A 14,910-nucleotide genomic window follows, 5' to 3' on the forward strand; every position below is an offset into this window, starting at 1 on the left:
CAACTGAAGTGGAGAATGACAGCTGGTACACGGGATGGTCTGGAGCTGCGACAACGGCCACGGTCTATTATCCTCTGATGATATGTGATGAGGGGAGCAGGGCCGGGTCCAGTTAAATTGAAAGACCATTGAGCAACAGAGACGGGAAGGTGAGAGAGAAAGGGCTCAAAGTCGTAATCAATAATCTTACTCACTGACCCCACTCACTGACCCCACTCAGTGACTCTGCACACCGATTCCGCTCACCGTCCAAGCTCACCGACTCCACTCACAGACGTTCACTCACCGACCCCGCTCGCCGACACCACTCACTGACCCCACTCACCGAGCCCACTCACTGACCCCACTCATTGACCCCACGCACTGACCCCACTCACTGACTAAACTCACTGACCCCTCTCAACGTCACCACTCACTGACGCCCACTCACTGACCCCAAACAATGACTAAACTAGGGCGGCACAGTGGCGCAGTGGTTGGCACCGCAGCCTCACAGCTCCAGGGCCCTGGGTTCGATTCCAGGTACTGCCTGTGTGGAGTTTGCAAGTTCTCCCTGTGTCTGCGTGTGTTTTCTCTGGGTGCTCCGGTTTTCTCCCACAAGCCAAAAGACTTGCATTTTGATAGGTAAATTGGCCATTATAAATTGTCACTAGTGTAGGTAGGTGGTAGGGAAATATAGGGACAGGTGGGGATGTTTGGTAGGAATATGGAATTCGTGTCGGATTAGTATAAATGGGTGGTTGATGTTCGGCACAGACTAGGTGGGCCGAAGGGCCTGTTTCAGTGCTGTATCTCTAATCTAATCTAAACTCACTGGCCCCACTGACTGACACCACTCACTGACCACACTCACTGACTAAACACACTGACCTCACACGCACTGACAAAACTCACTGACCCCACTCATTGACTCCACTCACTGACCCCACTCACGGACTCCACTCACACACTAAACTCACTGACCCCACTTACTGACCAGACTCACTGACTCGACTCACTGACACCACTCACTGACGAAACTCACTGACCACATTCACTGACCACGTCAATGACTCCACTTACTGATCCCACTCACAGCCTAAACTCACTGGCCCCACCCACTGACGCTACTCACAGACCCCACTCATTGACGAACGTCACTGGACCAACTCACTGACCCCACTCACTGACACCAATTAAATACCCCACTCACTGACCCCACTCACAGACTACACTGACCGACGCCCACCCACTGATCTCACTCACTGGATAAACTCACTGGCCCCACTGACAGACCCCACTCACTGACTCCACTCACGGATGCCCACTCACTGATTCCACTCATTGACCGGGGGCTGCCCGGTATGAGGTGCGATGACCTCTCGCACCGACAAAGGCAACCCGTGACGCCCAATCTCTATGCCAGCTGAGCCTTCTGTGTTGTTTCGGTCGCTGTGAGGCGACTATGGAATGACCTCTCCATAGCGCATGCCTGGGCGAATGTATGGACGTTGTGAGTTGCCCAAGCGTGAAAACCCCCTCTCAGCCTTTCTGGTGGGGAACAAAGGAGTGCAGGCCACGACGTTTGGCACCAGTATGGCTGCAGGGACTGCCAGAAACATGCCAAAGGTGACACATGACCGCCTGCGGGGTTCTGCTCCGGATCTTCTGTTCGGGTTTACTCCTTTAGCCTTGGACTCTCCCGAGACGCCCACAAGTCAGTGGGGCTATGAGGGCCCCTGCTCAGGGATAGGTGGATGCCGGTAGGAGGAGGGGATGAGAGGGTGAGGTGTGATGTGAATGGTGTGTGAGGCGGAGCTGGACAGGGGGCTGTAGAGGGCTGGGGTGGGTACAGCCGATCGGGGTGCAGTGGGAAGATGTTGCGAGAGAGGAGCTGGGAAGGGGTTGCGAAGGGGGATGGGGTGGGGAAGAGGGTGCGTGTGGTGTGAGCTGGGAGGGGGGATCTGGGAAGGGGAAGAGGGTGGAAGGGGAACCGGGTGGGTCAGGGGAAATATAAAGAGATTTTCGAGATTACAAATGATTCTGCAAATTTCTGACTGCAACTTCCCTGTCACCACGAGAACAGGCCTGGCCCCCACACACTCATCACCAAGGGAACAGGCTCAGCCCCGATTCTCCCGTCGCCATGGGTAACGAGCTCCGCCTCCATTCTCCCGCCACCATGGGAAACAGGTATCGCTCCCACCCCCACCCCCCCCGGTCACCATGGGGCAGACAATCCTCCCCCACTCTTCCATCACCTTTGCTTCAGGCCCGCCTACTCGGCTGTCTCCATAGCGACAGACCCTGCTCCGGTCATTCAACATAGCGATAGGCTCAGCTCCCCGCTCTGTCACCATAGCGAGACCCACGCCCTCCACTTCGTCACCATCGCAAAGTGCCCCACCACACTGCCCTGCCAGCACAGCGACAAGCCCCACCCCCGCTTTGTCACCATATCGACAAGCACAACCCCCGCACTGTCACCGCGCTGTCACCATAGCGACAGGTCCCACCCCCGTTATGTCACCATCGCGACAGTCTCGGCACCCGCTCTGTCTGCACAGACAGTCCCTGCCCCCCGGTCGGTCTGCATGGCGTCAGGCCCCGCCCCCCCGATCTGGATCCATAGTGACAGGCCCCGTCCCCCAGCTGCTGGAAATAGTCAGTGATTCAGTGCCTGTCATCATTGAATGAGTTTAACAATTGCAGGAAAGGGATATTTCAGCACATTCTTCAACTGATCTCTGAATTTAGCCTGGGTCACGGCGTAAATCGCAGTGTTTGTGCAGCAACTGAGGAGCTGCAGCATGAAGCCCGATTCCTGCAGAAACACAGCTAGATAAGCAGACACAGACCCCAAGTACCCCATCCTGTTCCATATAGAGTACAGCATTAACAGTGTCCATAACAGAATGAAATTCGCCGAAATAACTAACAGTAAAATGATGGATTTCCTTCGGCTCTCCATCTCTGAGTCTCTGCGACTCTCTCCACTGCTGTTAGCCCGGAGTCTTCTGCGTCCTCTGCTGCTCACTAAAATGTGCCTGACGGTGAGAGCGTTGAGCAGCAGAATCACCACAAATGGGAGTCCCGGGGTTAGAATGTAATGGACCAATTCGATTGTTCCCCAGACACGAGCTTCCGCAACATTCTCTGTAACATCACAAAACCAGGGCAGGTTCCCCAGCCGATACTGACTTGTTAACATAAAATACCAGAAGATGTTCTTTAAACAGCTCAGCACTGTCACTGTTCCCAGAACCACAGCAGCCGTTTTCTCTCTGCAATATTTACTTTTCAGCTTCTGGGAACAAATGGCCACAAATCGATCAAAGGTGAAAGTGACGGTGAACCAGACAGAACAGTCTGTGGCTGCATAAAGCAGGACGGCGTGAATATTACACACGGGGATGAACAACAGGAACTGAAACTGTTCCCAATAAACAATGGGAATGTGTCTCAATATCAGGTCCAGGATAATGACCAGTAGATCCGCCACTGACATGGCCACAGGTACCGAGTGACACAGTTGGAGAGACCACATTTTCCCTGAGGCAGGATCCCAATCGTCAGCAAGTTGACTGTGAGGAAGGGAAATAAACAGGTCAACAACCTGGGAGAAAAGTGACCAGTTTGATTTCAAACTTATCGAGATTTACAAATGTACTCCTGTATCCAGTGATACATTGAAATATTGGAACTGAAAGAACAAACAGGAAGGTGTGTCTTGCAATGCAAGGCAGGAGAGCTTAACTGACAAAAGGATGATAGTGAAATTGTTCAACTCAGTGTGGATCATAATTCTCCACCTCCTTCTTTTCCCTGTCTGGATTAAAAACTGTTCCTTCTCCAATCTCTCCCAGTTCTGATGAAGGGTCACCGACCTGAAACAATAACTCAGTTTCTCTCACTACAGATGCTGCCAGACCTGCTGAATATGTCCACCATTTTCTGTTTTTATCTCAGATTTGCAGCATCTGCAGCACTTTGCTGTTGCATAGAAATTTAAAGGCTGGACTGACTGAGAGCTTCTCTCACCTGTGACAGGCAGCACGGAATTCAATTATTTCAAAGCAATAATTGGGAATGGGTCCATTAGAAAAAATCAATGAAACAAATAATCTCAATCGTCACTAAGTTGACAAGGGAAATTATCAGGAAATTATGCATCAGGTTAGGAGAAAAAAACACAGTTTGAAGGATTTCAGGTAACATTGTACATTTTGTTACCACGTTCAGTATGTCTCCAATTAATGCAGTCGTGAAAGTGATTTCTGCTTCCAACAGGGAGTTGACTTTAGCGGAGCCAGCAGACTGTAACAGCGGACTGAAAACATGAGGTGAGCCCGACATGGCAATTTGGAGCCCACGTCCGGTGCAGTTCAGTGGTGCTCGGAAAATGAACTGCCTGGTACCGTGGTCGACACCCCTTTTAGGATGGGAATACCACCTGCCAAAGTTACTGAACAATCAGAGGTCCAGCAGCTCAGCAGCATTGGCAACACCGCCGGGAGCAGTGGAAATGTTAGCACTATACTAGGCCTGTGTTCAGGACCGTAGCTGGAGCCCTAGAACCTAGGTAAATACGGCGAGGACACCAGGGACAGTTCAACTGGTCGGGGCCACTGCCAGTAATGTACTAGGCCTAGGACCAGGAGCACGACTAGAGAGCCGGGACCCGAGGTAAGTGTTTTGGATCCTCTGGGTCTGGTCAGGGAGTGGGTGTTACTGCCGGAACTACTCCAGTCCTGAAATCCGGACCATTACTGGAGTCCCATTTCTCAGATAAGCTTCGGAGTTCGTGGGGGCCCGTCAGAGTCGGGGCCCACTGCTGGTACTACAGCAGACCTGGAATTAGGTGCCCTGCTGGAGCCCGACATGAAAGGCAAGTGTTGCGGGGTCTCAGGGCCTATCAATGACTGGGTGCCACTGCCCGTACTACATAGGTCCTGGGACCAGGAATGTCACTCGTGGTTGGATTTCCGATAAGGCTGATAGGATAGCCAGGATCAGTCAGGGAACGGGCACCACTGCCAGTACTACAGCTGGCCTGGGACAAGGACCATTCCTGGACATCCATAGCCAAGGTACATGTGAGTCTGTCGCCTGGGACCTATAAGGAAATGGGGGGAGGGACACTGCCAGTACAAGACCACTGCCTATCCTCGAGACCCCAGAGCCAGGTATGTGTGGTGGGCAATTTGGGGCTAGCTACGGTGGAGGGACAACTGCTGAGAATGCACCAGTCCTGGAAGCAGGCCCACAGCCAGAACCCGGGACCTCAGGGAAGTGATGTGGGATGGCCGTGGCCAGCAAGGGAGCGGGGACCACTGCTGATACTTCACCAGGCCTGGGACCAGAGCAGCCTTGGAGTTCCAGACCCCAGGTAAGTGCGGTAGGGTATCAGCGTCCAGTCTGATTGCTCCTGGAAGGTGGTGATGGGGCTGGCTGAGTGCGGAGCAGTTTAATGCAGAAGAAGTCTTTGCTGTTGAGTGCCCGTCCACGGCCCACATATTACCCTTCGGAGGAGGCCTCCCCCAATCCTGCAGAGGGGATGCCTTGTTTTACTGGGAGGCCTGCACAAGCTGTGGAGCTGCCACCAACCGCTCGTGTAATTCCAGTTAACGGCCTCAATTGACCTCTGGGTAAGAAGGTTGTCTACATCACCGCCGTAGGAGCCCCTCCGCCTTCTATCCTAACTCCTGGGAACCCATTTAATTCCGCCCAGGGTTTAAATTATACAAGCATGATTGGATTGGGAAATAGAATTAAAACAAACGGATTTCAACTGGAATTAGGAGTGGATTAACAAGTTAATAAAATAATAGGATTAAATTAAACATGAGTAATAATGGGTTTATAATACATCAGCCCCCCCCCCCCCCAGTAAATATTGACGAGGACAGTAACCATTTGCAGGAGGTCTTTTATCAATATCAGACTGGAGGGAGGTGTACAGGGCTGTTCCCCAGGGTTCAGTACTAGGATCACTGCTGTTTCTGATGTACATTAATGACTTAGACTTCATGGAGAGGTCATGCAGCGTGAAAGGTCAGTGAAGGGCGAGGAAACTAGTAATATAATTCATGAGGGCAGAGACAGATTGGTGAGATGGGCAGAAACAACAACAACTTGTATTTATATAGCGCTGCCTTTAATGCAGTAAAACATTTCAAGATGCTTCACAGGTGCCTTATGTAACAATATAAGACATCAAATCACATAAAGAGAGTGGAGGTAAGATGGCCAAAAGTTGGATCAAAGAGTGTGGGGGATGGGGGGGGGGGTTGTGTGGGGGGGGGGGGGCGGTGGGGTGGCGTTAAGGAGTATCCTAAAGGCAGAAAGTGAGGTGGAGCGGTGTGAAGAGGGTATTACAGAGCTTAGACCCAGGCAACTGAAGGTGCAGCCACCAGTGGTGAATAGATTAAACTCAAAGTCCCCTAATAGATGAACACAGATACCTTATTGTCTGGTGGGGAAGAGGAGATTACAGACATAGTGGACTGGACATGTGTAGGAGGCGGTGCTCGCAGCGCCAAACCAGAAAGGCGGTGGCAATACCAGCTCGACATTTTCGTACCATCCCCATGTCATGGAGTGATCCTGCATGGTTTTTTTCCTGTCTCAGTCTGCCAGCCAGGATCCTAGTACCTTTATATATGAAAATTCCACCTCCATGAGCTGCTGGCCAAAAAGAGCTTCGGCAGTTCAGCAGTATAGGCACTGTCAGCGGGAAGATGTCCACTGTCATGAATGGGCAGGAAGCAAAGAGACACAGACCCTAAGAAAATAGACGACAGGTTTAGACAGAGGATCTGGACCGGCGCAGGCTTGGAGGGCCGAAGGGCCTGTTCCTGTGCTGTAATTTTCGTTGTTCTTTGTTCTTTGTGTCAGTACTGCAGAGGTCTTGGAACCAGACCGAGCGCTGGAACTTGGACCCAGGGTGAGTGAGGCGGGGTCGCCAGGTCCAGTCTGGAAGGCCCCAGTGAGGGGGATTAGAGCACTGGTCATAAAGTCCAGGGAGAGCGGATGGGAGCTTCATTGTTTCACGGCTGGGACCCCCCGTGGGCCACAGATTGCGCACAAAGAACCCAGCCTCCCACCAAGCCCGCAGAGAGGGTGCTCCATTTTGCAAGTCACGCTCCACAGGTGAGGTCACCCCACCCCTCCCACTGGTTAGGTTCCAGTGGTGGCGGAAAGGGGCCCTCAAATGGCTACTTAAGGGCTACATTTGTCTTTAGGGTGGGAAGGTCATCATCGGACAACCTCCCTCCCCTGGCAGGATCACTTGGCAATGGGGCAATGGCAAACCCTCTGCCCCCACTAACCATCACGTTTGTCTGGGGCCCCACCAACGACCTCAATTTATGGGCACCCATAAAATCCAACACAGGGAGCGGTGAGGTAATGGATACATTTGAAAACAATGATGAGAATTTTGAAATCAAGACGTTTCTTAATCAACAGGCAATGTAGATCAGCGAGCTCAGGAGTGGTCGGTGAACAGGAGTTACTGTGAGTTAACACACCAGCAGCAGAGATTTGGATGACCTGAAGTTTATAGACAGTAGAATGTGGGAGATCAACAGAAGGGTACTGGAATGGTCAAGTCTAGATGTAAGGAAGGCATGAATGAGCGCTTTGAGCAGCGGTGCTGAAACAGGGGCGAAGTCAGGCGATGCTACAGAGGTGGAAATAGGCCATCCTTGTGAAAGGGCATATATGTGGTTGGAAATCATGTTTGACAAATTTGCAACAGATCTTTGAGGATATAGCAATCAGAGTTGATAAAGGGGAACTGGTAGATGTAAAATATTTGGATTGCCAGAAGGATTCGATAAAGTGACACATAAAATACTATTTCACAAGATGGGAGCTCCTGGTATTCGGGGCATTGTATCAGCATGGATTGAGGATTGTTTAACTCACAGAAGGCAGAGAGTCGGGATTAATGGGTCTTTTTCAGGTTGGAAAGACGTATCCAGTGGAGTGCCACAAGGATCAGTCCTTGGGTCTCAACTTTTTACTATCTATATTAATGACTTGGAGGACAAAGGGGACAGCATGTAATGTATGCAAATTTGCTGACGATACAAAAATAAGTGGAAGGGCATATTGTGATGAGGACATAAGGAATCTGTAAGGGGATATAGATAGGTTTAGTGAGTGGGCAAAAATTTGGCAGATGGAGTTTAATGTAGGGAAGTCTGAGATCATGCACTTCAGTAGGACTAATCAAAGCCAGACCATTATGTAAATGGACAGAGACTTCCAGAAAGTGCAGCATATAGGGATCTGTTATTGTGCATGAAACACAAAAAAGATAGCATGCAGATGCAGCAAGTAACTAAGAATTCAAATGGAATTTCGGCTTTTATTGCTGGGGGGGTGGGGGGTTGGAGTACAAAAATAGGGAAGTCTTGTGACAACTGTGCAGGGTGTTGTAAGGCTGCACGTGGAGTATTGTGTACAGTTTTGGTCCCCGTATTTAAGAAAGGATATACTGGCATTGGAGGCAGTTCAAAAGAGAATCACTGGGCTGACTCCTGGGATGAAGGGATTAACTTATCAAGAATGGCTAAAAGTTAGGCCTTTTTTCATTAGCGTTTACAAGAATGAGGGGTAATCTTACTGAAACGTGCAAGATTCAGAGGGGGCTTGAAAGGGTAGATGTTGAGAAAATGTTTCCACTACTGGTGGAATCTTGAACTAGGTGACATAGTTTCAGAATAAGGGGGCACTCATTTAAAACTGAGATGCGAAGGAATTTCTTCCCTCAAAGGCTTATGAATGTCTGCAGTTCTCTACTCCAGAGAGTTGTGGAGGCTAGATCGCTGAAATTATTTAAAGAGGAAGTAGATAGATTTTTGAAACATTGGGAAATTGAGGGCTATGAGGAGTTGGAACGAAAGATGAGTTGAGGTCTGGAGCAGATCAGCCATGATCTTATTGAATGGCGGGGCAGGCTTGAGGGACCGAATGGCCTACTCCTGCTCCTATTTCTTATGTTCTTACGTTCCTATGAAGCTCATCTCGGTATCAAATAAGGCACCAAGTTATGGATAGTCTGGTTGATTCTCGCACAGTTGCCAGGAAGAGGGATGGAGCAGGGAGCGAGGGAATAGAGTTTGGAGTGGGAACTGCAAACAATAGCTTCATTCTTCTCAAATATTAATCAGCACAGCAAATATGTGAGTTAAGAACATAAAATGATGGACATACTCAGCAGTTCTGGCAGCATTTGTGGAGATAGAAACAGAATTCATATTTCAGGTCTGTGAACCTTCATCAATTCTGAGTATTTCCGACACTTTTATGTTTTAGTTCAGATTTCCAGCATCCCCAGTATTTTGTATCTGTTATAGATGTGAAAGGGATTACATTTTGGAAGTATGTTTGCGTGATACAATGCAAGCTACAGAAGGGAGTGCAAGGACAGAGAGACCTGGCGAGTTCGTGTGCAAATCATTGAAGGTCACAGGACAGGTTAACAAAGCTGTTCAGAAAGCATATGGGATCATGGGCTTTATAAATACAGACATAGATAACCATAGAAAGAAAGTTATACTAAACTGATACAAAACAGTACGGCATGCCTCAGTGAATGTTACGTGGAGCAACAGCATTTTAATCATACTGTACCAGCGATCTGGGATTTCAGTTACAAGAAGAGATTGGAAAAGCTTTGATTGTTCTCTTTTGAAATATAGAAATCAGGAAGACTTTTAATAGTGTAATTAAGGAGAAAGTGTTTCCAATGTCAGAAAGTTCAATATTAAGAAAAAACAAAATGATGGTAATTGGCAAAAACCATAGTGGAAATGAGGAGCATTTTCTTACACAGCGAATTGTTGGGAGCTGGAATTCACTGCCTGTAAACATGGTGGAAGCAGATTCAATAATATCCTTCAAAAGGGAATCTAATGAATACTTGAAAGAAAAGAAATGCTGGAGTCTGGGGATAGAGGATGAAAGGGGAACTAATTAGATAGCTCTTTCAAAGAAACAACATTGACACGATGGGCCGAATAGGCTCGTTCTGCGTTGCATCAACCTTTGATTCTATGAGCAAGAGACAGACAATAAAAAATAGAGAGTGAGACACAGGTGAAAGAGAAAAAGGTTAATAGACACAGAGATAAAAATATGTTTCTGCTGCTTTTCAGGACAAGGTATTGTGATTCATGATGTGTCCGTGCCAGATACTGTTGATGCAGGTAACACACAAACTTCATGCTCCCTCCTTATGTCCATGTATTCCTCGTGCCGCCCAGGGTGTTCTGGGCTGCTGTCTGGCTGCACGATTATCAGGAACCTAATTTTATCTGAAGCTCGTTCGCAACTTCTGGCATCACCGAGTGATTTAAGTATGATGCCGTGTTCCTGCCTGATGTCCCTTCTTAACTGCCTCCTCCCCTTCTTTCTGCTGTCTGGGATGATGCAGAAGCTGCAGACGGCGGGACCATGAACCTCCTGCTTTCCATAACACCCTCAGTCCCTCACCCCCAACTCTCCCCTTCTGATTTTATAATTTCCAATGCTAACCCAAAACTGCCGCCTTCCCAGTCACAGCAGCTCCAGGAGACAGAGAGAGCAGCGGCACAGCACTGATGGAGAAGCCCCATAACATGGTTTGATATTCACAACCACCAGATTAAATACTTACACTGCCTGAACCTTTGTGGCTGGTATAGAGTCTGAATCTGCATGGGGTGTGTCATTGAGCACAAGTAAGCTGCAGCCAAGCCGAGGTGGGGAGGGGGGAAGACAGTTCATGTGTCAGCTCACCGGAGGGCGAGTTCATAAACGAGCTATAACACACAATACCTCAGATGTGAAAATTGCTGGAGCAGCACACAGGAGAATGCCGATGGACATGTACACTGAGATACTTTGTCCATTGACAGGTCTGTCAGACAGTTTGTTGTCACTCTCCATGAGCATGGAGGGATCCAGCTCCAACAGGACACAGAACATTGTACAGAGCATGATGCCCATTCTTTCCGCTGTGGACGTGGTCACTAACTCCATGACCGCACTCGTGGTCCCAGCTGTGATGCAGCGTCTGGTGACCATTTCTTCAGCTTCCACTGCAGTACAGACGGCAGACACCTAAAGTCAGACTGAGATCATAAGATCCGTGCTGGCTGCCATGCAGGAACAGACTGCTTCCAACATGGCTGCGGATGTCACTGGGGTTCGCAGACTCTCACAGCTGTCCATCAATCTGTGATACAGTAGATTACTAGTATTTCTGAGTTGTCTCCCCGTGGAAGTGGCAGTGACTCCGTGGTGCATGAACCTGCTGCCCTCTCTCAGGATGACAGTATTTCTTCTTCCTTCACTGTCACTCAACCAGTGTCCCTGCTCTTACCTATCAGCCAGCCCAGGCTGCTGCTTCTCATTTCGAGGTGGTGCAGTCTGAATCCGAGTCCTCAAGCACAGAGCTATCCGAGTGTGTCCTGCAAGACCATCTGCAATCTCTCCCAGTGAATGTCAGCAGCCTTTCACCAGCCATGCTGCAGCCACTGGGGAACACTGTGCAAGAACACGAGGCAAGTCGAGGACACCAACAAGACAGGCTCCAAGGGAGTACTCAAGTCTGAATAGTTCAGTTTTGTTTGTATAATTGGATGTGTTGTTTGATAAAGATGTTAATTAAACGATTGTGTTGGTGGCATTTTTTTACAGAGAGATGAATTAATTATAGAGAAGTTATAATGCGGCATTTAATTATCCAAATATAGACTGATAAAGCAGTAGTATGGATGGCAGACAGGGGGGAAAGTCTCAAGAATGGGTTCAGGAAAATTTCTGAAGCTACATATTTCCAGTCCAACGAGAGAGCGTGTGAAGTGGGGAGGGGGGGGGGGCGGCATTGCTGGTCTGAGTGTTTCTTAATAAGGTGGGCCAAGTGGTTAGAATATCAGTTGGAGAACCTTTATGGTGCAATGATCATTGCATCATTAGGATTAGGTTGGTTATGGAAAAGGACAAAGAACAAGCTAAGGTAAAAAAAAAATCTGCAGGAAAGCCAAATTCAATGGGGTAGGAATGGATCTGGGAAGAATAAATTGGACTCAAAGTTTGGCGGGAAAAACAGCAGCTGAACAGACAAATTAAGTACAAAAGCAGGGACGTTAGAATGGACCTAAATAGAGCTCTTGTTAGGCAGCAGCAGGAGTATTGCATCCAGTTCTGATAACCACACTTCAGGAAGGATAAGAAGATCCTTGAGACGGTGCAGAGGAGATTTAACAGAATGGTTCCAGGGTTGGAGGATATTAGCTGCGAGGTTAGGTTGGAACATCTGGGGTTGATCTACCTCCAGCAAAGGAGATTAAGGGAGATATAATAGCGGAGTACAAGATTATGACAGATTTAGATCAGTTAGATGAGTAAAAGCCATTTCCATTAACTGATGGAGCAACGCCTATAAACACAATCTGCAGGCTTTATCGTTCATGGGATGTGGGCATCGCTGGCTAGGTCAGCATTTATTACCCATCTCTAATTGCCCTTGAGGAGGTGGTGGTGAGCTGCCTTCTTGAAACGCTGCAGTCCACGCGGGGTAGGTACACCTTCAGTGTGTTAAGAAGGGAGTTCCAGGATTTTGACCCAATGACAGTGAAAGAACGGTGATATAGTTCCAAGTCATGGTGGTGTGTGGCTTGGATGGGGAACCTGCAGGTGGTGGTGTTCCTATGTATCTGCTGCCCTTGTCCTTCTAGGTGGCGGAGGACAGGGGTTTGGAAGATGCTCCATAAGGAACCATGGTGAGTTGCTGCAGTGCATCTCGGAGATGGTACACACTACTGCCACTGTGCGTCGATGGTGGAGGGAGTGAATGTTTTTGGATGGTGTGCCAGTCAAGCGGGCTGCTTTGTCCTGGGTGGTGTCGAGCTTCTTGAGTGTTGTTGGATCTTCAGCCATCCAGGCAACTTGAGAGTATTCCATCACACTCATGACTTATACCTTGTAGATGGTGGACAGGCTTTGGGGAATCAGGAGGAGACCTGCTCTTGTAGCCACTGCATTTATATAATTACCTTCGTTCAGTTTCTGGTCAATGGTAACTCCTAGGATATTGATGGTGGATGATTCAGCAATCGGAATGATATTGAATGCCAAGGGGAGATGTTCAGATTCTCTCTTGCCAGAGTAAGAGATGCAGGGGACAATGTGGAAGATCTTTTTTTTTATGCAGTGAGTGGTAATAACCTTCAACTCACTGCCCACGAGTGTGGTGGAAGTGTAGACAATCAATGTTTTTGAAAGGAAACTGGATGGACACTTGATGGAAATGGACTGGCAGGGCTATGGAGAACGAGCCGGGGAGTAGGACTGAACGGGCTCTTCACCAGATAACCTGAATGGACACGATGGGAGTAATGACCTCCTTATTTCCTATTTATGACTTTGCCCCTATCACTTTCTGTGACTCTATGTTGGATATAACGACCGCTTATGCCTGGAAGATCCAGATGCATAGAAATTCAATGAAGCTATGACCTTATCGGCCACTGACAGCTGCGTCCTCACACTGATGTGAGGCTCCAGGTCGTGTTGCAGGAGGCGACATAGCTCTGTGACCACCTCCTTATTGAATCCGAGTCACCTCAGACACTGCTCCTGGGTTTGGTGTAGGTATAAAAAATGCTGTTGGAAAACCCCTGGTGAGTAGGGCAGAGACGGCCCCACCCCACTTTGCAAGAACATCCCCTCTCTGCAGCCTCTGCTCCATTTGTTGCTCATGTTACAGACCCAGACACACTGTAAATACAGTCCCTATAGTTTGTCCAGACTTGGGTCACCAACTCCTGTGTCCTCCGTGAATGTCTGTTCCTGTGCTGTAATTTTCTTTGTTCTTTTAGGCGACATGTTTAGATAGAGGATCTGGATCGGCACAGGCCTGGAGGGCCGAAGGGCCTGTTCCTGTGCTGCAATTCTCTTTGTTCTTTGTTCTCTTTGTCTGCAGCAGCTCACAACACAACCTGCAGAAAAACATCCACAGCACCTCCACAATCTTTACAATAGCAGAAGTAAGTTACAAGCACCTCACCAGAAAGCTGGATGTCTGGTCCTCTTAAATAACACGAGAGGGGTTTCGTCGCGCTGCTTTAATATATGTTCAGCTGCCAGTGACTAACACAGGCGGTCAGTGGACATGCACAGATCAAGTTTCAAAGACGTACATCAAAGCTATCGGAATGGGAGATTGATGTCTCATTCAAACTCCTCCTAACACTAACACCACATGCTCCGTATGTCCAGGATGGAGCCATGCCCAGCATGGGTACTGTGCTAGCCGAGATTGAATTGTCTGTTTTCGCAGATCCCATTATTTTATGGACCAAGGCTTCCAGAGTGTTGGTGTCAGCAGTGCTGTAGAGCCAAAGATCACAATCGGAGAAGATAGAGAGGGAAGGAAAAATACTTTAAAAACGACTCGTGCACAAGTGGCCGACTGTTTATCGTGCACTGTTTTATTGATCCAGGCTTCCATAGTGTCATCTCCAGTGGTGACATTGAGCCGAAAGTCTTGGCCAGTGTCGGATGCTGAGGGAAATAGTTTCGCCAGGAATATCAACAGCAACAAGTGTAGGAGGTGGCGTAGTCGTATTATCACTGGACTAGTAACCCAGAATCCCAGGGTATTCTTCTGGGGGCATGGGTTCGAATCCCACCACAGCAGAATTAAAACTGGTCTAATGATGGCCATGTAACCATTGTCAATTGTTGGAAAAGCCCATTTGGTTCACTCATGTCCTCGAGGGAAGGAAATCTGCTGTACTTACCTGGTCTGACTGACATGTTACTCCAGATTCACAGCAATGTGGTTAACTGTTACATGCCTTCTGAAATGGCCGATCAAGCCACTCAGTTGTCCCTAACTGCCACAAAGTCAATAAAAAGGAATGAAACCGG

This window comes from Heterodontus francisci, unplaced genomic scaffold, assembly GCF_036365525.1.
Source record: "Heterodontus francisci isolate sHetFra1 unplaced genomic scaffold, sHetFra1.hap1 HAP1_SCAFFOLD_236, whole genome shotgun sequence".
In the NCBI taxonomy this organism is placed as follows: Eukaryota; Metazoa; Chordata; class Chondrichthyes; order Heterodontiformes; family Heterodontidae; genus Heterodontus; species Heterodontus francisci.